Source organism: Rhamphochromis longiceps, linkage group LG18 (genome assembly GCF_057381845.1).
Source record: "Rhamphochromis longiceps isolate RC_006_pf linkage group LG18, R_longiceps_female_GT1.1, whole genome shotgun sequence".
Taxonomy (NCBI): domain Eukaryota; kingdom Metazoa; phylum Chordata; class Actinopteri; order Cichliformes; family Cichlidae; genus Rhamphochromis; species Rhamphochromis longiceps.
The window spans coordinates 23,787,222-23,809,668 of NC_140574.1; the positions used below are offsets into that span (position 1 = coordinate 23,787,222).

Genomic DNA, 22,447 nt, shown 5'->3' on the forward strand with positions numbered 1-22,447 from the left:
CAGGTGTCAGGTTCAGCGTACATCACCAGTCGGTAACTTTACCATCACCAATGTTTAATGAAGTATTTAAATAATGCCACATATGAGATCAGTAAAGAAAAAACAACTTGTCCGGAACTGTTTTTATCATTTAAGAAACATTTCTAAACTCAGACTACTGGTATCAAAGGCAGAACTTGAGATGATTATTCATGCTTTTATCTCTTCTCGTTTGGATTATTGTAACGGTCTTTTTACGTGTTTCAACAAATCAGCGCCGGATCGCCTTCAGTCTGTACAGAATGCAGCGGCAAGACTTCTAACTGGTACAAACAAGAGGTCACACATTACTCCAGTTTTGGCTTCTCTTCATTGGTTGCCAGTAAATTTTAGGGTTCATTTTAAAATTTTAGTTGTAACTTTTAGAGCTCTGCATAGTGAAGCTCCCCAGTATATCTCTGACCTGTTGAAACCTCATGCTTCATCCCGAGCACTTAGGTCTTCAGGTCAGAGGCTACTGGTGGTCCCACGTACTAGGTTTAAAACACGTGGGGATTGGGCTTTTCAGGCACTGGCACCTAGGCTGTGGAACTCTCTGCCGTTGTCTTTACGCTGTCTAGACTCCACTGACTCCTTTAAAAAGCAGCTGAAGACATTTTTATACAAACAGGCTTTTAATTAATTTTAACTTGTATGTCTGATCTTATTGTGAAGCACTTTGCGATTTTCATCTGTGAAATGTGCTATATAAATAAATTTTACTTACTTACTTACAAAAAAAAGCAGTCATATTGAATTAATAACAATAATATTTTATTTTCCTTTTAAAAATATTATTATGGCAGCATGTTATAACAAATCGCCCTGCTGGACTTGAACTAGACATGTTCATGGTGAGAATTTTAAGCCTCAAGCTTTGGTGGTATCCTTTTAATTCTGTTATTTTTTTATGACTGCGCAACATCAACAAACTTGTTTCAACCAAAATTTCATCACCCAGCCGTAAATAAGCATGCCTAACACAAAACCAGTAATGTGTGGTTTTCATTTAAAAGAGCATACAGTACAGTATTTCCGCTGTAGAGCTATTTTGCCTAAAGACATTTTTCTTTTTCAACTTTTCAAAATATTGGGAACAACTAAGAATATGAACTAAAAACATTCATTCTGACTACAGTCAAAGTGTTTGGATTTGTATCACTATTCACCATTCACAGTCTCGTAAATGTTCCTCTGTTAATCAGAATTCATTGCACTGCATTGTTAGGAAGCAGGATGTTAAATCTGTGACTGTGACTGGGTTGAATTTTGGAGAGGTGTGTTGAACATGTTTCACAACAGCATGGAGTCATTGCGCATTAGAGTGTTAAGTTTCTGACTTCATTAAAATTTAATTTTTTCCCCGAGAAACCAGTGCTCCATTTTTACTTTTCTCTGTGCTCTGCACACACCTTCACTATCTAGGCCAATGCACCCCATGGCCCCGGACTAACTGCAAGTGTCGTATTGCAGGGAAACAAAAGACTCATACACCGTTGTGTTGGCACACCTGAAGACGTTTGTGCTATATTTGTGAGGTCCCTTCTAGTTCATATCTATTTTTTAAGACCAAAACCTTAATAAAAAAAAAAACAAGTGAGAATCTTCAATGGGTGTTTAAAGAAGTGATGAGCGGCCCCAAAATGCCCTCATTTTGCAAAAAAATATTTTGCTCTCAAGGCCTATAGCTTACATAAAACATATGGGCACACGCACACGACCTGCAGTGTCAGCTGTCCTGCTGGCAGTGCCAGCCAGACAGGGCCAGCCCCTCGGTCTAGCTGTGTCCAAGAATAGCGGTGTGTACGTCTCTGTGTTTGTAAATGTGTGCACACGTATACTTTGCACCAATAGAAAGAGAATGTGTTCCTATCCAGGAATAGATTACTGCTGGATGCAGGAGCTTTATCATCTGCAGGATGTTTACTCAGAGTTGCCCATACACTCGATTCGTCTCCCAGAACCCCTAATATATCATGCTGGACTATAACGACACACGGGGTATTACAATAAAAATGAATGCAGTGCAGCATGTATGACACACCAATATTTTAATCCACTGTGCAATATATTTGTGTGTAACAGAGGATGTGCTCTTTTTCTGATACTGTCCTGCTAATATTATACTATTTTGCCATTTCAACCATTTCACTTTCACAGTATGAAGGGAAAACACTAGTAAAATTGGGATGTGTTCAAATTTGGTTGAAACAGCTGCGTAAATAATGGGCAGGAATGCAGTGTAAAGCTTCCTCTGTACTGTGCTACCTCTCCTACACCAAAAAAGTCAAAACAGGTACAGGTTGTTGCAAAATGTGGCACAATGACCACCTCCACAAGTTGTACTGAGTTAATTTTTTGAAAGGTGGAGTTATTTTTTGGACATTTTGTTGACTGTTTAACTATTTGTGAATTTTTGCAAAGACTTAGCGTGCACTGACTTTATTCTGTACACCTGTGTACGGAACAGAAACGATTTTTTTATTTCTGCCAGCGATTTAAAAATTTGCTACTGGTTTTGTATGTGAAAGATAAAAAACTGGGCAACACTGATATAGGTGAGTTAATGCATATAAACAAAAACGAATGCAACACCACTGTAAAAATTGCTATACTTGAAATGCACGGGGATGTTTACTTCTAATACCACAGCCTAAAATTTTTTTAAGAAAGCTGAGGTGACCCATGATTGCATTGTTGCCTGAGGAAAGCAAGAACTGTATAATCACAGGAAAATACACACAGGAATGCTGTTGCAGAAATATTACACATTATTTCCTCATCCCTCCTCTCCTATGTGTTTTTATCTACAGCAGTGTTGCATACAGTTAAATGTTACCATGACAATAGCAGGTTAACTGTTTGATAAGAAAAAATCAGTGTGGCAGAAGCGCAGGAACGATAAAGACTATAAACATGTGCATGCACAGAGTGTTTGCTAATGTAAACAGTGTGATCCATCAGTTTTGGTTTATACACTATGTGGACAAAAATATTGGGCCACACCTCTTAAATTTAGAATTCAGGTTTAATATAGAATTGAACACTTACTATTGCAGTCTTCATTTAAAAGACTGTTATGAAGGATTCTGGGCCATTCTAAAGAAATCACTGAAACCAAATGAAAATTATAAATGCTGATTATAAAGATGAAAACCTTGAAGCAAACCTCATTTTTCGATTTCTAATTAAGGTTTTTTTCTGAGACAATGACAAATGTAGTTCAATTTGTTTCTTAAATCTTATATTTAAACTGAAAATAATTTTAACACAGGCAGTTGTTTTACTTGTGTGTACGATCGCTATGGACAGTAACCTTAAGCTAAAAAAAATTACAAATTAGTTTTTTTCAGTTTTCTGTTAATTGCTTTTTCAGTTTCATTTTCGTTTGCAAAACAGATCATATTTAAGGGTTGTATTAAGGAGTTGAGGAGTGTTTTATTAATATCTCATCTTCGTAAATCTGGAAACATTTAAATAAATGGGTTTTCTTTTCCACAGCCAGCCATCGTGCTCCTGCGTTTTCACGCACAAACACACAGACAACATTGGCCATGGTTCACCCCTCAGGCAGCCATAGACTAAAGTTGATATGGCAGCTTTTAAGATAATGTCTTAGAACATTAGCCTTTATGAGTAACATCACTGCATGAAAGGAGAGCTATAAAGGCAGGTAGAGAGATACCGCACTGAAATCATCATCCTCTGTGAAAATCATGCTGCTGGAGGTATTTTCTCCAGTTTTATCTCAACAGGGAACCACGAGAAACTCTCTCCATTCCCCTGCAGGATAAAATCTAAATAAAGAATTATATCCTGTGTCTTTAAACCATAATGCTATTACTCCTACATTAATACTACATCTGCTGTCACTGATAATATCCTGGAAAAAAAAATCTTTGCAGCTCAGTGCACGTGTACCTCAACAGTAGACTGACAGCTCAAGCAGATTGTAAAACAATCTCATGGAGAGTGAAAATCTGGAAAAAAAACGATACTCCAGTTTTTACTCTTGATTTTATTTTTTTATTTTGCTTTTTACAGTACAGAGTTGACATAACAAATCGGTTTTGTGTCAAAAAAGTGATTGGAGCCATTCAGTATAAATCATGCATGTAAACTTACACACAGTTACTAGCTGCCAATCAAATGTAAAGTGGGATCTTTTAATGATGGATATTGATACTAGTGCAGCCATAAATTCAGTTTAAAGGTTTCTTTAGTGATTCCTGATTTATTTATTTTCCCACATGGGGAAAACAGTAAAACAGGTAGGCTGACAAGTCTGCAGTTTTTCAGATTGTGGGGGGAAAGAACAAAAAAACATCACCAGCTCTGTCTGTCAAGTGGCAGAGAACACAAAGCTGGATTTCTGCTGCAGGGGGAGGTTAATGGAGCACTATCCACCCGCAATACCACATACTGTGTGGTAAAGTCACAGCAGCTGTGTAGCGTAGGCCTGGATGCAGCTCTTGCTGATTTAGACTCCACTGCTGATGGTGAAGAGAGAAATCAGTGGGAGTCAGGGGAGAGAGGCTTTATCCTACCTTAATTAGGAACATAAGTGAACAGAAAGTGGCTGAACAACTGAAGGTAAAGGTTAAGTCATAACATGGATCCTTTTCCCCAATGCTCATGCCCAGCGAGGGGTTAGTTTGGTGTGGAGTAATTGAAATGATGGCTGGGAGTTCACAACCCATCTCGGCTCCACAGAGAGCAATTTACAGTCTGAGCCCTCCTTTGAAATATTTAGGATTTTTGGTCAGCATATGGCCCAAACTGTAGAAGTTTAAGTGTGCTGACTGAATAATGAATTGTCTAGTGATAAAAGCTTCATGCAGCACAGGTCCTTGATGGTTTGATTATTTCCTATCGGTTGAGTAAAAGATAACTGTTGTTCCATGTTTTTGCAGCAGAGCTGGATTATGGCATCAGATGTTTGTTCTGTGTAACCTAAACAAGTTATTTTATTGGTTTATTTTTAACGTATAGGTATGTAGATGTTTTGCAAAGATCCATATGTTAAAATAAATGAGCTAATACCAGTAGTTCTATCTCTCATATTTTTCTGTTTTGTTGTAGACATTTTAATGTCAGAATGGTTTCCTGTGAGGAGTTTAAAAAAAAAAAAAAAAAAAGAATAATCAAATAATCAAACAATGCGGAGACAGAATACATTAAAGCCTTGCATGGAACACAGGTGCAGAAAAGCTCCACTGCCATGAGTATGACGTCAATGATTTGTCATTTGTAGCTATTAGAAAAACGTGCCAGCACTGATGAAGGGAATTGATAAGCTTGGAGACAAACAATTCCAAATGACAGATCACAGCTGGAACGTGTTCTTAAATCACGTTTTGATTATTTTTCCTAGATTAAAGTTTACAAATTCACCACTTCTTGGTAAATATTCAGCCTTTAGTGTGTCATCTTTCTCTTTCAGCTATTTTTTTAAGACTTATTGGGTCAGTGTCAGATTGCATGAAAATATAAATATGTCTTTTGACATTAGAGAAGGTGGTATTGAGTTTAGGCACAGCAGCACACTGGAGACATAGATGCATTGACAGTTTTCTCGGTATAGCCATATAACCCTGGAAGCTGTTAGCCGTCAGTCTTGTTAAGGTCTCCTGAGGTAAATTGGTCCCTGCAGGTGGCCAGACACAAACGATTTCAAAACCCCTAATTAACTGCAACCTTTGGAATGATCAACCTCACCTGGACTAGTGGGAACAGGGCCCTCTGCTGGAGCCTGACTTGGCACGGGGGCTTATGAGTATGAGTGCCTGGGACTGTACCGCAGCCCAAAGGAGCAAAATGGAGCTGCAGCCATATGGGCACACCACCTGCAAAGGCAAGGTGCTGAGATGTGTTGCATTGCCAATCAAGTGACAGACAAAAGCGGGATATTTGGCATGCTGACGCAAATCTCTGACAGAAACAGACATATCCTGCTGAAAACTGCTGCTTAGGATGCAGAAGCTTGCTACTGCCAAGTTTCAGCGCTGATTAATTGAATTAATACAGTAAGGAAGAAAGGAAGGGTCTACTAAATGATAATAAATTGGTCTGAAGATAAATAAGAAGCCTAAAATGAGTTCTGCTCAGCAGGGGAAAAAGAAATCTTGTTTCCATTTGCGTGTCCAGTTCTACCAGACTCTACCTGCTTATCTGAACCCATGGGCTACCTATTATGTTCAAACTGAAGAGTTTAGAGTGATTTATTCTCTTTTGATCTTGCATCATTGCTCTCTCCCCGTGGCCGTCGGTGTCAGTGAACAACACCGGCAGCCTGAGCGCATCAATGAGCTGCGGCCTGAACTCTGCTGAAGCGTGAGTCACCATGGGCAACAAAACTTTAAAGCTACTTTACACCTTTGATGAGATGCAAGAAAGCATGAGCTTAATAATCTTCTGACAAATGCTACACTTAAAATATTTTGGCTGTAAGCAGTATTTCATTTTAAAAAGCCTCTGCTCAGATTAGGATTACTATGACAATCAGAATAAACTGATGAAGTTTAGCATTTGATGAGAATTAAAATCCACAAAAAATAAATTCATTTAAAAGAAATGGGTTTCCTGATTAAGCCTGTCTGCAGCTTAAGTGTAGCAGATATCAAAAACATATCTGTCTGCTCATTTTAATGCCGCTGAGATTGAAACACACAGCACATTTAGACATATAGGAAAAGGAGCAACACATCTATCCTTTTCAACCAACATGAACAATGCAGGGGAACCGTGTGAGCTGGTGATAAGACTCTGCATAGATCTTCACTGCTGCCATGTGGCAGAGCCACTTACACTCGCACACCAACACGCCACCTCAAAACCAACCCAAAATGCACTGTAAATATCCCAAAAACACAGGCTGGGGATGTGCTTAAATAAATTAAAGAAATTGAAATTTAGTTTGGGGGAGGAAGATAACACGCTGTTGCACAAATCATCGCTGGTGGATATGAAGAAAGCGGTGTGTTACAATGAGGCTTTTCGCGAATGCACCAAGGCTACTGTCAAGTTCTTTTTTGTAGAAAATCCAAAGAACAAAACTTGATGTGATCAAATATTCAGTGCCAGAAATGTTTAAAAAACAAAACAGTGCAGGCATACCAAGATGCTTTTAAGCTAATTTGAAATGTCTTATTGAATCAAGGAGCTGGTGGCATGCTGCCAGGATGTAAGAGGATTCTAATTTGCTTTTATCATGGAGGAACATTTCTGTTCTACTCAGCATGGTGAAACTAAAACATCTGTCCTTTTTGAGGTTCCGAGCTGTGATCGAAAAGAACAGATTCTTCAGATTTTTAACAACATTGTAATGTTTTCGCTGCTTTTTGTGAAATAAAATGTCTAAATGTGTTGAAGAAGGAAGATCACTGGCTCTCTACATTTATTGCTGCTTGCCCATTAATGTGCTAATCATACACATCATGAAGAGCTCCTTCAATTATACATGCAGTAAACTGAGGAGTGGATAATACGTTTGTAATTAGTATGAAGTTTATTTAAGTTGGCAGGTGCAGTGTTTATACATTAAGAATAATTATTGCATTTTCATCTGCTGTACACAAAGCACCAGCAACTGAGACTGTGTGTAACTGCGGGCAATAATTCCTCACAGGGAATATTTCCCAACACACAGTGAGATTCGCTTCCTCCCTCTCTCTCTCTCCATCTGAAAGGTCAGAGGATGAGAGCCATTTTCTTTTGCAGCTCTCTGCTTCCCGCTATTTTTGATCCAGACTTATGAATCCATTCTTTATCATCTCTAATAAAATTTGCCCGCGCTCCCTATTGCATTACTTTCTATCCCTGTCTGCTCTGTAAGACGACTCTGGTCTGATAGGGCATTATCAGACAACAGCTAAGCCCGGGACAATTATTCAACCATTAGACCAAGCAGGAAGTCTGATTAGCTTCGCTGTCAGACATCTGCCATCCCACCTGCAACCCAAGGTCTAAATAACCTCAGCTACAGCAGAGAAGACTGCTCAGTGGGCTGAATACTAGATGGTCCTTCTATGACTTAAACTCGCTTCATTTGTATATGATTAAAGTTAAATGTGTATATTTTTGGTACGTTTGAACTGGTAAACGTATTGTTATTGCAAAAGTCAGTTCCGGCTTTATAAGCGGTTATGTATGGCTTTTGTTTTGAAAGCTCAAAATGAACGTTACATATATATTTATATATTTCTTCACTGTTTTACTTGAAAACACAAAAGGGATCAGAAGAGGAAAATAACCTTGGATAGTTTAGTGCAATTTTTGTTGCTTTAAAATACTTATGTATATATGCCTTAAAGAACAAAACGTTCAAATCTTAAGATTTGTGTCTAATCTCTGGGATACCGTAGAGCATAGGTGTCAAACTCTGGCCCGCGGGCCAAATTTAGCCCGCAGCCTAATTACATTTGGCCCGCGAAGCCATACCAAATTACTATTAGAGCTGGCCTACTGGTATTATACAGCTTATATATATTGTTTAGTATTAAGCTTTGCTTGTTCCATATTCAGTTTTTCAGCAAAACGTGTTTGAGTCCATAAGAAAAGATTCATTCTTATATCTGGAGGAATAAATATATTTCAATAAATATTAACGTTAGCCTGCGACTTTGTTCCAGTTTTGAATTTTGGCCCACTGTGTATTTGAGTTTGACACCCCTGCCGTATAGTGTGTTACTTGAAAAAGAGCTGTAGACTTAGTTGATTTTATGGAACTGGAGCTCTCTGGCATTAACAGCAAGTTAAGGACAAAGTTACCATTTCCAGTCATTTGATATCATTGATTGTTGTTAATTTCTTAAAAACACATTCAATAATGTTGCTAATACTAAAGCTGGTTTGAAGCAGTAACCACAGACGGCAAGTCCACGCTGGTTCAAATCAACTATTAATACAATATTTACACATTTGTTGCTGTTCCAATGCAGAAAATTTACTTCAAAAAAAGGTCCAATGTGGTACACACTGTTTTTGTTATGCATGTTTTTTGCAGCTCTCTGTAGGACTTCACGGATGTGTTAACAAGCTTCACAGCACCAATTTGAATTCTAGCTGTCCAAGCAATTTTACAGAAGCGAATGATCTTCCCTTGGAAATGCCTGCTTGGCTGACAGTAAAGAATCTGCAGTGCTACTTATCAATGTATACACACTTTAATCCACTGCGTGAATATCTGGTTGAGTAAGTGGCCTATAGGGCAAATGTTACATCACTTCATTAAAGTTCCACAGACAATAAACACAGCCCCTGTTATGAAGAGACTGCACTGATCCCCTGCATTTCTATAATTAACCAGCAAATTAGCAAGCAGCAAACAGGGAAGGAGGGTGAAGAGGACAGATGGTGGGGTTGCCACCCATGCCGATGCTGTACGAGCGAGAGTAGGCAAGAGCCTGAAAATAGATTATTAAACAGAATAAAGGAGGATGAGGACAAATCATTGGCATAGAAGAATGAAAAGAAATAAAACCACAGGCGCAGTATCGCAGCAGATGTGCAGCCTGAAGTAGCACATAGTTTAGACTGATACATAGACACTTGTGGTCCTGCAAAGTTTCAACAGTATATGCAGTTCTTTTTTGAGTATTCACTTATGGGGTAGATTTGTAATGATATAAAAACTGGGGGTTTCCAATTATAACAAATATTTATGTAGTTTTACTTATATTTACCATTTAAAAAGTAATACAAAAATACAACAAATGTGTTAAACAAATAAATATAATAAATAATAAATATAAGATCCTGTGTACCAATGGGAATTGGTACACAGGATCATCTGATCACTTAGGAAGCATTCTCACATCACCGCTCCAATGTTTGACAGTAGGATTTTGATATTTGAGGGCGTATATCTGCTGGAATGATCCTCATAGCAATAATGACCAATTGTCATCACAAGTCAAACTAGCCAAGCTGAGTTAGCATTAGCCAACCTACCTGTATGTCAGTAACATGACATCACCCGATTCAAAGTAAATGAAAACCAAGGGTTTTGAATCCTGTGTGAATCCTGCCTTAGGCCCAGATGAGCGGGTGTTTTTGACAAAAAGGCTCATCTAGCAGGGGCAACTACAGGTCCCTGCCAGCCCACCACAAAGAGCTGAACCTGACAACCAAACGACACCTCTTTTGCGTGCTGCTGAAAGCTGAGTGGGTGAGAGCCTCCCGGTGATCCGGAGACAAAGGTAGCTGCAGGCACCTGTTACAGGCTTTTAGAAGTGAAAATCTAATTAAAATTACAATCTGATTACTTTCTTAGTACTTAAAAAAAAGTACGCACCTCTGTCTGTACCACTCTCATGAATGCAGTGTGCATTGAATGTCTTGAGAAAGAAGAAAGAACTTATTGTAGTTGTTAAAGGTCAGGATCCCTGTGACACCATGTCCATCCCGTTTTTGTGAAAAGAAACTCTCAGAAACAACCTTAACTGACTTTCATTACATATGGAAGAAGTGATCTGCTTAGGATTTGGTTTACACCACAAAAATAGATTTTGTAGCCAAAATCTGCCAATCTCTGGGGGTGAGGTCACTGAGGAAGTTAAACAACTCCTTGGTGGCAGAGCCCCTGGGGTGGACGAGGTCCGCCCCGAGTTCCTGAAGGGTTTGGATGTTGTAGGGCTGTCTTGGTTGACACGCCTCTACAATGTTGCGTGGAGATCAGGGGCAGTACCCCTGGACTGGCAGACCGGGGTGGTGGTCCCCATCTTTAAGAAAGGGGACCGGAGGGTGTGTTCCAACTATCCGATTGTTCAGTCTGACGTCACTAGCCGTGTCTGGACCTAAACTCCGCTGCAGGTCCATATATCAAACGATCACTATGGCATTACTGAGAGTTGAAAAACTGTCTAAAGTCTTTCATCTTTAATAAAATGATCAGCGTTCTGCTCTACCAGGTGTAACAATTGAGTTTAACATCCAGGCATCCATGAAAACGGAATTTATGACATTTAACGGAGTTAGAAGTTAGCAGGGAGTTAGCTCGCTAGCTTCTATCTAAATACAATATAGCATGTCCTGACTGCGGGGTTTTGGAAACAAATTAAAACGTACAGCTCTGTTATCACTTCCAACATAAATGAAGACAGAAAACTAAACAGCAGTGACGTTTGTAGGGTCACTGAAGTTGGGCTAGCTGGTATATAATGATGTGCTACGTGACCGCTAGCAACACAGCTATGTTAGCATAATATAAACAAGCTAACTTTTTTTCCACTTGATAAAAGTTAACGTGAGTGTTCTCGGTGGTCAGGAACAAATGTAATCGCATGGCAGGATGCTGTAAAAGGACCAAACTTCAGCCAGGAGAATAACTGAGATAATCCATCCACAATATGAGGTTAGTCATTCATACTGCTGCATGGGCTGGGCTGTAGTTACATCCTAAGGTTTGAAAAACTGAGCTTAAATAAATGATTAGCGGTAATAAAAGCCGAGGGAGGTCAACAGTGATCACTGACTGTTTTAGGAGCTTTTTGAGATTAAATAGAAGAAAATACATAACATTAAACATGTTAACAACACAAAAGCCATATTAAACGCAGACTACTTTAGGCCCGGAAGTAGGATTCGTCACGTCATCACTTAACAATCGGATAGGGGGATCCCACTCCTCAGCCTCCCTGGAAAAGTCTATGCCAGGGGGCTGAAGAGGAGAGTACGTCCGTTAGTCGAACACAGGACACATGAACTTGATATAGGCAAAAGATAAACAGAGATGTGACTGACTTCACACAGGTGATGCAAATAACCAAAGACAGACAACTAGATACAAGAGGATGGGAAATATTAAGGCAGGAGATCGATAATAAGAACTAAACTCTAGACTAAATATTCAAAATACAGGAAACAAATATATAGACATTCAACAAACCCAGCATATTAGAATATTCAAGTAAACATTAGAAAGTCCAAAAAATGCAGTTTGCCAACATGTTGCCACCGATCTGAGTGAGTTTTTATCAGTGAGCATGACTTGAGCACACTTAACTCAACTGGCTGCCAGCTTGTTGCATTCTGGTGATATTTTGATAGAACAGGAAAAGTGCTGAGTGCACATGTAAGAGTTAAATGTGAATTTCTCTCTATTTTAACAGCAACGTGTGGTTTTCACTGATTTATCACAGGTAATTGTTGTATTATCAGAAACAAATTGCATATAATTGCCAAACTGACCCATCAGACTAATAGCTGACCAAGTCTGTCTTTATCTTATTGGATAAAACTGGTATTGAGAAAGTTTAAATTTGAGGACATAAATTAGAGTTGAAAACGGTGATGAATTGCTATATGTATTACTGCAATACACAATTATATCGGATTGTGAGTGAAGTATTGTGCTAACACCGCCTCGTGGGGTGTCTGGTGAGTTCCATCGCTCATCTGCATCCATAAATCATAATCAAAAATAAAAGTAAACACATTTAAAACAACAAGAATGAAAAGCAGACGTCTTGTACATCGTCAATATAGTGAGATTTACGCATGTTGGCTTAAAAACACGAGTAAATATCACTTCTTTTTGAAATTCAAAGAGAAGGGTTTGATGTGTATTTTGTTTCAGGCTTGGGAAAGAGTAGCACAGATTGCTAATGGTCCTGTCCCCCCAGCAACATCCTCTCTTATGACTCTTAACAGCTTGGCTTGTGTCAGTTCATCTGGACATCACAGACGGATACTTAGGGCAGAACAAGATAGAGCTTTTAGTTTGAGGAATAAACTTTGGTAAATTATGTTGAGAGAAATGTATGTGTGCAAATTGCCCATTGCGTCTCTGTACTCCATATTGCATCCCTGTGAAAATGGTCAATTTATCCCCATTTTAATGTATCCACAAACCCCCACACATGCACATACAGACACATTAGCTTTATGGTTGTGACCTTTCCTGATAATGGTCAGATGGCTATCCGCTGACCTTGCTGTGTTAACAGTTTGTCCCCTGGCAGCTTTTTTTCTCCTTTCCCCACTTAATGGATCCCCTAATGTGATATTTCTAGAAGAAGGGAAGTGTGTGTGTGTGTGTGTGTGTGTGTGTGTGTGTGTGTGTGTGTGTGTGTGTGTGTGTGTGTGTGTGTGTGAGAGAGATGAGGAAACAAAATTGGTAGTGAGAAGGAGACAGAGAGAGAAAATAAACTCTGACTGAGAGATGACACTTTTGTCTGAAAGTTAATGCTATTTTTAAGTACACTCTGAAAAAGAAAACAAAACTAAAAATAAAGTATGCAGCTGTCTCCAATTCTCTTGTAATTTAACAATACAAACACTGCAATAGACAGAACCAGCTCTGTAGTTCTCACTAATGCGAGGTCATGGCTCAATTTCTTTCACAATCCATGGGCACAGAAACAAAATTATAGGCTTCCAGAGTTTAGATTTATGACTTCATTGCTTATTTTAAATGCTGTATGTGAGGGTATTATGATTCAGGGTCAGTCTTTTGTCATAAAGAGTTTGATCAATGGTTGTTGAATTGGATCCACTAATGACTAACCGTTTGGCCAGTTCATAGCTGCTAGGAAAGCATAGACTCCATGCAAAAACACATCTCCTGGCCCTGCCATTAGATGCATTTCTGGATTTTTTAAATTGGGTGACACTGGGAGAACCTGTAGGTAATGGAGTTAACTCCATAACTGGCTGTAACTAGAAATATTTGTTATTCTGTTGAGTGGCACAATTAAAGAACAGTGTTTTGCACATAGTTTAATTCCTACTCTGGCTCTACTCTACAGCTTCCTGATGGCTGAACTCCTTTCCCTATTTCTAAGGGAGAAATAGGGAATCTCCCTTAGATGGATTTCTGCTTCTTGTATCCGCAGTCTCTTTCTTACAGTCACTAACCAAAGCTCATGAACATAGGTGAAGGTAGAGACGTAGATCGACTAGTAAATTGAAAGCTTTGCTTTTAGGCTCAGCTCTCTCTGATGGTGCATTCGCTTCACTGCAGCTGCAACACCAATCCATCTGTTGATCTCCCACTCACCTCTTTCGTGAGCAAGATCCCGAAATACTTAAATTCCTCTACTTGGGGCAGTAACTTGCCCCTGATGTAGAGTAGGCTCTTCATCTTTTTCCTGTTGAGGAACGAAGCACCAAGAACAAGTCCGACTCATTGCCGTAGCGTCTCTTAATATCGACAATTTTGCTTTATGTTATTTGTTTTAATAGTTTAGACGTCATCCCAACTTTTTGGGAATTAGGATTGTATATGTGATTTTGATACAAAGTGCAGTGGATTTGAAATGTTTAACCGGAATCAGCTGGGTGTTTTGCACCCATTCAAGTTGACGGTTTTTCCATAGCTGGTCGGATATTTATAGTCTATGTTCAGTGTTTCAAATGATACCTAATGCAATGCTTCTCTAAAATATCTATAAATTGTTTTGAATTGAAATGTTAGACTTTTTTTGGAGACGATTTTGCCTGTCACTGCTGCTCATGTGTGAACTACAACTCTCCACATTAACTCCTGTTTGCAGCCATTTTTTGAGGCAGAGCAGGGATGAAGTTTTGTCAAAAAAGTCTTTTTTTTGCTTTTGTGTATTTGCCAGTTTTTTTTTTTTCATGTTGTGGAGACATTTAAAATTGAGCAATGATTTTGGGGAATTTGTGCACACAACACAAATGGCTGGCATTCAGTCTTTGTCAAGGTGTCAGAGATAATTGATGTTTGAATAGCTGCTGGTCTGAGCAGTTCTTTTACTAAAGACAAAAACTGCATGTTTCATTCCCCAGATTCTTTGTTTCCTTACCAAAACCTATTTTTGAGCATCACAGCCCTTAGCATGCACAAAACACAGTATGTGTTTGAAATCAGCTACTTTAAATTATTAATGCAAACCAAACAACTCACAGTCTTGAGTTCTGGCGATAAAACCTACTCTGCTGTTTTTCGAGTCTATCAGAGGGCAGTAAGAAAAGTATGATGAAAAACAGCAACAGCAAAAAGTAGGAGCATTTTCAGACTGCCACCTCAGGGGAAATATATGAGTTTAGTTCCCTGCCTGGGGAAATTACCTGCAAATGATTAGTGTCTGTTGCATTCACGAAAGCTATATCTGCAAAGGTATTTGGACCCACCGGACAAGTTCTGAAGACCCAAACCGTAGAAAACTGAGGGTGCTCAGTTTGTGTGGAAAGGAGCAATGGACTGCCCCAACTGATGTCTTGTAATATTGAAGGTAACACAAACTGAGCGCCGTTTGTGTACACGTGGATGTAGAAAAAAAGCAACTTGGGAGACAGGGAGGAGGAAATTCAATTTGATTGTAATCTGATGTACACATTCTACTGTTTGTGAGTTAAATTAGATTTTAGATTTGTTTTCTCTGCCTCTCCCCTATACCCCTTACAGTATTAGAGGGGGGATTTATCTGGAAAGATCTATGGTTGTGCCTGATTGAAGAATCATGCTGTGGGAATAGTGGGCAGATGGTAATCTATCAAACAGACAACGAAATGTTTTATTTCTTGTTCCGTTGCCAAAGCACTGAAGAGCAAACATCTTATTTTACCCTCAATTATAAAAGCCTTGGTTCATGGACAGGCTGTTTTCCATGTGACTGGCTTAAAATGCATAAGCTTAGCTTTTGGTTTAGGCAGCGTAGTTCAATATGTCTCATTAGTCCATTTTCTTATTGTTAGTGTCTCTCTCTGTCCAGATCTTTCTCCAGATCTTTCCTTTTTTTCATTAACTAACACATTATACTATAAACCAGCATGACCCCGTTTAATTTTCATACATTGTTATCCGCCAATTTCCACATAGTGTGTAAATTCAATGCGTTTCAGTTAGGTGCTGAACCATCTTCTCTTATGCGCAGTATTGGGGACTCTGGCACAGAGGAGGCAAAACTAAATTAAAATGCAAAATTGTTTGTTTTAAAACAATGTAAAAATTGGACTGAGCCAATGTGATATCAGTCACAGGTTTTCATTGTATAACTTAACATTAGTGTTATGGAATGTTGGATACTTTACTTTATGAACGCATACACCGCTTCATACACATATGTCTAAACAGTACAAAGTAATTGGCTAATAAAATACTAGAATTTCATTCATCAGAGCTCAAACAAAAACTTTTTGTTGGGCTTGTATCACAGCCAGTCAGCAATAGTCATTAAAAATGCTCCAAAAGGCACCAAGAGCACACACACAGGGAGAGGTCCAGTTTAATGACTCAAAGGAACAGATGAGGCCTGACAGACTCTGATTGGCTCAATCAAAGCGGCCGTGCCCCTACCTCAGTTATCCAGGTTAATGAGTTAAAAAAAAAAGTTCACTCCACTCATAGATGTTATGAGGGTTAAATTAAACATTAAGGCTGAACCTGACTGTATATTTGCTTGTTAAAGCTGTAAAGATGGTCATCGTAACATTGGAGTCTCTGGGGGTTGACGCCCTTTTTGCAGCCAGCCTCACGTGGAACCTAAAAGTACTATAGGTTATGCCACTTTGGTATCACTTTTCAGCATGCCTGTAACACAAAATACAAACACCTGTGAGAGAAAAAAATTAAGGACATCATAATGAAAATTCCTGAACTATGTTTAGTGACATGTCTTTCAGTGTCTTTAAAGATTTATCTTTGAAAAATATCTGGAAGTAGAATCTAAGTGGTGGTTGCAGACTGTGGTAAAAGCAAATAAATTATACTTTGACACGAAATTTCTACACTTGAAAGAAAATGCTTGTCCTTGTTGATATTTTTAGTTGTTTATTTAATGTTTAAAAAACCTAAAATTGAACAGTTGCAAATAGTAGTGGCATGGCTCAAGGTGAGAAGGTAAGTGTTTGGGATTTTATGCCTTTATATCTTAAAATCGGTGCAAATATTAATCACGAGAACTTAATGAAAACCTGATTAGATGTTGTTGACTAAAGGTGACTCTTAAAGGACACGGGGATGAAACTGATTAGATTTTAGTGCTCATTGTTCAAGATAACAGTGACCACTAAAATGTTTTTGACCTTGGCTTAAGAATTAATTTGCTAATTTGCCTTCACAGAAATAAAGTCCAGACACTTTCTCCATGTAAACGTTTGCAATATCATAATTCCGCAATAAAACTTGGTATTATTCAAGTTTCACATCTGGGCGAACACATTACTGGATTGTTGATAACCTATTAAATTCCTTCAAATTCTTCAGTTTATAGCATCTGGACGGAAATTGATACACACAACAAGTTTACAGTTTGGTACGGGCAAACAACCCCATCCTCCATCCTAATTGTTTTTTCTTTCTTCACATTTCCACATCGACTCATTTACAATTAAATGGTAAATGGCCTGTATTTATATAGCGCTTTACTAGTCCCTAAGGACCCCAAAGCACTTTACATATCCAGTCATTCACCCATTCACACACTGGTGATGGCAGCTACATTGTAGTCACAGCCACCCTGGGGCGCACTGACCGAGGCGAGGCTGCCGGACACTGGCGCCATGGGGCCTTCTGACCACCACCAGTAGGCAACGGGTGAAGCGTCTTGCCCAAGGACACAACGACCAAGACGGTCCTAGCCGGGGCTCGAACCGGCAACCTTCCGATTACAAGGCGAACTCCCAACTCTTGAGCCACGGTCCCCCGAATTAACTGTTCTTAGACACATAGTTAATGTTTTTCACGCCTTTTTTTGACAACATGCTTTAATCTTAGTCAAATGAAATAACATCTTTTGCTTTTAAGCAAACAGATGATCATATAAAGCTGCTTAGGAAATGAGGAGAAACGAATAACATGCAACTAGTGTCCCCTTTTCAAATTAAATCACTTGTCAGCATCTTGAAACTCCACAAATCTCACCTGTGCATTCCTTTCTGCTTCTAACTATTTCTCCCATAAAGATAACATTCGACAACCTCCTCTGTACCCTTAATGATGTGTTTTGACACCTCAGAATATATCATTATATTAAAATCCTGTATTCTGCCAGAGACCAACCCCCACTAACTTCAGACGCACATCCAGTCATTTTGTTCTGTAAGCAGAAACTGCCCAGTTCAAAAACGAGCTTCAAGCCTTACTCCTAGCAGCGGTAAAGAGTTCAATTTTACCTCATGTTTTTATTTCTGACCTCGCTTTCATGTATCATACTTTTTCACCACATGACAAGATTCATTTTCATCCAGGAAGTTTAATAGGAATTTTTTGTTTTATATTTGGCCTGGAATCACAAAGGTACTCCTTTTTTCCCCACTTTCTTTTAAATTCATTTATAAAAGTTTCTTTTTTACCAAAGGGAGAGTCTTACCTTTTTAATAACTGTGAATTAGATGTTGCCGACATCTACAGAGCTATAGGTTTCGGTTTTTTTTGTTTTTTTTAAAAACCAGCATGTCCCTGTTTACATGCAATAGAGGACACCGAGTGATACCATATAGTCCCTGGATCTCCCTCATTTTTCTCATTAAAGTCAAGTCGGCTTTTTAGCCTACACAGCGTCTTCGTTAGCATAAACTGAAGTCAGCCAGAGATGGATTTAAAGACCTCTGTGCTGTGAGACTAAAACAGACACAGATGTCAGATTTAAAAGCTTGATGCACCGGCACCGTATTGGAATAAGTGTTGCTGTTGAATCACTACATCGCAGTGCTTATTTAAAATGTGGCTCCACTGTGAAGGAATCATCCTATTAAAAAGACCTGAATGACCTCATATCTACACATCCAGCACCACATGCGTTGTCACTATCTGCAAACCATACTTTATTATAACCTGGCCTTCCTTCATTTTTACTTTTTGAGTTATCTGTGCATTTATTTTGTTATCAGACTACAGCTACACAATGATTCAGTGTCTGCAATTAATTTGACTGAAACATTTGAAAACCCCAGGGCTGCTTGTTTCTAATGCGGATTCTGGTCCCGATGCCTTTTGTCAAGTAACTGTGTCAATTGCCATGCAGTGATGCTGTGTAGTGTGCACCAACACAATGTCCTAATGACTGCAATACAACCACTGTGCTGCTGTGTCAGGAGCGCAGAATGAATCAGCAGGTTAAGCATAATTATAGAAAGGTGCAAGGTAACAGCATCATGAGTACCAGCTAAATAACTTTGTTTTGAGTCGCACCATCGGCCCATTTTGTTCACATGCAGTTGTAGCCAAATTAAAGTGCCAAAAATGTTTAATCATCCATGTTTTTTTCTATTCTCTTTCATGTATTGAGTAGATATTTCTACCTTCCTCAGTTTGTGTATGACTGGCTATAGATATAAGCCTGGGAATCTGTCAATAAGAATAGCCGGCACTGCTAGATTGATTCATTGGACAGTTGATACTCATTTAATCGATCATAAAATTGTTGAAAATGATGACAATGACACCTGACAATGATGGATGCTCATGTTAAAGATGAACAGAGTTTCATATAATGAGGTGAGTGTATGTAAGAGTAAGCTTCTGTGAGCCAAAATGTGAGGTTTCAGACAGATTGAAACATGACTTCAGAGAGAGGTTATTCTTAATGTGGTATTTCAGTCACCAAGCACCTCCAACATGCTATTGACACCTTGGGTTTGCATTAGCCAGCCAATCAGAAGAAAGACAGACGCTCAAACCATCATTGTGAATTAAAAAAACTCCAAAAAGAGTCCAAAAAAAGTAAAAAGGAGCAGGGATGCTTTAATTTTAAACTTCTGAAACATTGCAAATATTGTTTAAATCAAAGCAAACAAGCAATTATTGTTACAAACTATTTATTTATATATATATATATATTCTTTATTCTCCACATTAATAATGCAGGTTTTTTAAATTAATTTATCTTCACAACCTAATGTCACGGGCTGCTTCACAAGCCGGAGTCTGAGGTTTAAGCCAGAATTTAATTGGTACTGTGATTCCATTGTGACGTTATAATATAAATAACATATGACTTAAAATATCATTTATAGAAATAGCACATCACTTTACTTACTTTTCTCATGCCTCGCCTGTGTACCACCTTTTACTCCCCACAAACTTCCACTGTTGAGAGACTGGATCTCATTATCATTTTCTTGTTCCCCATAAACATGCGGATCATCAAGAATGCGATTTCCTTTTTCCTGATAATGCATCCTGGAAATGAACACTCCAAGCGGAGACAATTCAGCGGTAGGTGGGTTCAGTGTCATCCATTCTCTGTACAGTAAAAGCCAACAGAGATTACATGGTAAGAAAAGACAACCCAAAAAGAAAATTACTGCATTGATATTATATGCTGTTTATTTATATATAAATGTTTGACGACAAAAGCAGATATCAGTCAAAATGTGGTGGTTTTTTTTTCTTGACTCACCACCTCGTGAAAGTATAGTTCAGTAAATTTATACATTTCTAATTTATATTTCTAAAACTTGTTAAGGCGGTAGGTCCCACCCTTTAAAACAGATGTTTTTTAAATATAAAAACAATGAATCGATCAGCTTGATTTGATACTAATGAATGTGAGTGTATGAGCAAACTTGTGCAAACACTCACTTATGCAAAAGTAATTAAGCAGTCTGCACTATAACATATGCACATGAGTTTTTTCTTTTAAAAACCCCCCACTTTGATTCTCACCAACCTCTTTCCTCTCACATCTGTACTCTTGCTTTTGTTACTTTCTTTGTGCTCTAGTAATTTTTGGTAAAGATTGGAGAGAGAGTTGGTGAACAGAGGGTGCAAGCAGAGAGCAGATACTGTGAGAGAGCTCATACTGTGAGGTTGAGAGTTGGGTGCTCGAAAGAGAAAAATGACTTCAAATACTTCTGTTCCCTTCAGTGCTGCACCTCCCCTGGATAAAGCACTCTCTGGTGATGAACACTGCATCTGTGTGACCGGGTCACTCGTCACTGACTTTCTCTCGTCTGTCCTTCTGCTTATCGGATTATTGACCGGTCTTCACACTGTGCCTTGGCCCCCTTTTTTCCCCCCTCATAAATTTTAGGGGAGCTGCAGCTATCTGAGGATCTCAAGGTCATGTTGAATTGCATGTTCATTTTCAATAAGGAAATCTTTTTAGAAGAAAGAGCTAAGCCTGATCTTATATAAAGAAATAAGCCCACTGTATATCTAATTTCTTGGTTACACTCGGTTTTCACTGTGCTACTGTTTGCTACTGCAGGCTTTTTAACTTAAAAAAAAGGCAAAGAGGATTACCCACCTTCAGCTTGACGACGCCCAGCAGGATGGAAATTTTCACCTTTTTTTTAACGTTTAAAAAGAGAGAAAGTGTCACGGCTGGCGGAGTGAGCTGTGTGGAGTGGAGGAAAAGGAGGACCCAAAATGCAGCAAACTGATGATACGAGTGAAGTTTATTTACACGGTGGCAGTGGCAAAAACAGGCAATGAAGCATGAGTAATGACAAACCTAAACTGGGAGAAACTAAAGAGCAAACCTGAAGTCTACAAAACGGAGAGCGGCGCAGAGAGACGCAGACTAAGGAACAGGATACCAAGAAACACAGACGAGCCGACAAAGAACACAGACCGACACCCACTAAATATACACACACACAAGGTAATCAGGTAATCACACACAAGAGGGAAGAACAGCTGAACCTAATACACATGAGGACCGGAGGAGACAAGCTGAACACAATGACAACAGACACAGACTTTCAGAACAAGACAGGAAATCTAGACCCGAACCGGACACAAGGGGGGAGGACACAGAATAGCTAGAACAGAGGAAAATAATCACAAAACACAAAACGCTGGGTCAAAATGACCCAGGACCATGACAGTACCCCCCCTCCAAGGGCTGGCCCCAGACAGCCCAAAACAAAAACAGATGACCAACCCAGGGCGGGCGGCGGGGGGTCCAGGACGGAGGGACCTACACCGAACAAACACAAGCTCCAGCGAACCAAGTGGCTCGTCCAAAACAAACACACATGCTGGAGCACAAGGACAAAACACAGTTCAGGAGGCCGGCCCGGAGGCCGACAACTCAGAAGTCCAGGACAGTTCATCTTCAGAGGCCGGCCACGTCGGCGACACAGATCCGAAAGCCGACCGAGCGGAAGGCAGCGGTGGCGGAGTGGACGCAGTTCAGGGGTCCGACCGTGCACACGGCGGCGACGGGGAAACCGTTCAGGCGGCCGACCGTGCGGACAGCAACGGCGGCGATGACACAAGTCTGGAGGCCGACCGCGCGGACAGCAATGGCGGCGTCTAGGAGGTCGTCCATAGTGACGATGATGCTCCACCAGCGGCCTGGCAGATGACCGCCGACGTCGAGGCGGCAGTTCGGGACCCGAAGGTGGCGTGGCCGTCGCAGCACCAGACGAGACCGAAGCAGAGGCTGGACCAGGCGCGGCTGAAGCTGAAGCCGAAGCGGAGGCTGGACCAGGCGAAGCTGAAGCCGAAGCGGAGGCTGGACCAGACGAGACTGAAGCAGAGGCTGGACCAGACGAGACTGAAGCAGAGGCTGGA

General features: G+C 39.7%; 1 protein-coding gene across 1 annotated transcript in view; it reads left to right on the forward strand.

Annotated features, from left to right (window-relative positions):
- Positions 1-22,447, forward strand: part of clstn2a (calsyntenin 2a) — a 161,939-nt gene that overhangs the window by 30,790 nt on the left and 108,702 nt on the right. The window lies entirely within an intron of this gene.